Source organism: Dipodomys ordii, unplaced genomic scaffold (assembly GCF_000151885.1).
Source record: "Dipodomys ordii isolate 6190 unplaced genomic scaffold, Dord_2.0 Scaffold83, whole genome shotgun sequence".
Taxonomy (NCBI): domain Eukaryota; kingdom Metazoa; phylum Chordata; class Mammalia; order Rodentia; family Heteromyidae; genus Dipodomys; species Dipodomys ordii.
Window position 1 is genome coordinate 6,462,636 of NW_012267299.1, and position 799 is coordinate 6,463,434.

The 799-nt window shown below is 74.8% G+C and overlaps 1 protein-coding gene across 2 annotated transcripts in view; it reads left to right on the top strand.

Annotated features, from left to right (window-relative positions):
• Positions 1–513: 513 nt before the first annotated feature.
• Smim15 (small integral membrane protein 15) overlaps positions 514–799 on the top strand; it is a 3,007-nt gene continuing 2,721 nt past the window's right edge. The window contains exon 1 of one of the 2 annotated variants that reach the window (XM_013025279.1): positions 514–553. The gene's annotated coding sequence lies outside the window, so the exon portion shown is untranslated. The remainder of the gene's footprint in view (positions 554–799) is intronic. The other variant, XM_013025278.1, reaches the window with a different exon arrangement.

Here is a 799-nt window from a genome sequence, read left to right on the forward strand (position 1 = left end):
CACGGAGCAAATACCATCAAGACAAACCATAGTAACAAGCCTCGTTCCCACAGCCTGGCGCACGGAGGCCGTGCCCAGCCCGGCTGCGCCGGGGCCTCGGGTGAGAAGGGATCCGGGGGGTCCCCGCCTTGGGCAGCTAACGGGGAACCTTCTTCCCGCCGCTCCCCGGCCCTCGCTTCCCGCGGCCCCGAGCACCCCACAGCGGGCCGCCGCAGCGGAGGCCGCCCCACGCCCCGCCACCCATGCTTTCGGTCCGAGACGGCGGGCTGGGCCGGGCAGCGTACCCCGCCGCCCGCGGCCTCACCTGCGCCCCCCCGGAGCCCTCCGCTCCGCCCCGCGCCCGCCACTCTCGCAGCTGGAGTCCCGGGACCTACGACTGAGGCGCAGCCGGAAGTGGGTTCTCCGACTTCCTCACAGCCCACGCGATTGCCCGCCCCGTCCCGAGCCTGCCGGTGGGCGGGCCACAGAAGGAGGCGGGGCCTGGTGGCGGGCGGGGCCTGGTGGCGGGCGGGGCGGAGAGTGCAGCTTCCGCCTGGCTGCTTCCGGCCTAGTGGTGAGTTGGGAGTGGGAGTCCCGGCCCCTGGTCTCGGGAATGAGTCGAGGGTTGGGGGCGGTTGCGATCGCGGGGTCCCCGTGCCCAGCACTGACGGCCGGGGAGCGGGCTGCGAGGTGTGTTGGGGCTGGCCCGGGTTTCCCGGGGCTCTCGGCTCTGTGAGCCCTGTCCAGCCCCAGCCCGCGGCAGGGCGAGGGCCTGCGCCTCCTCCGCCGGGGCGCGGGGCGCTCGTCCGGGAGGAGGAAG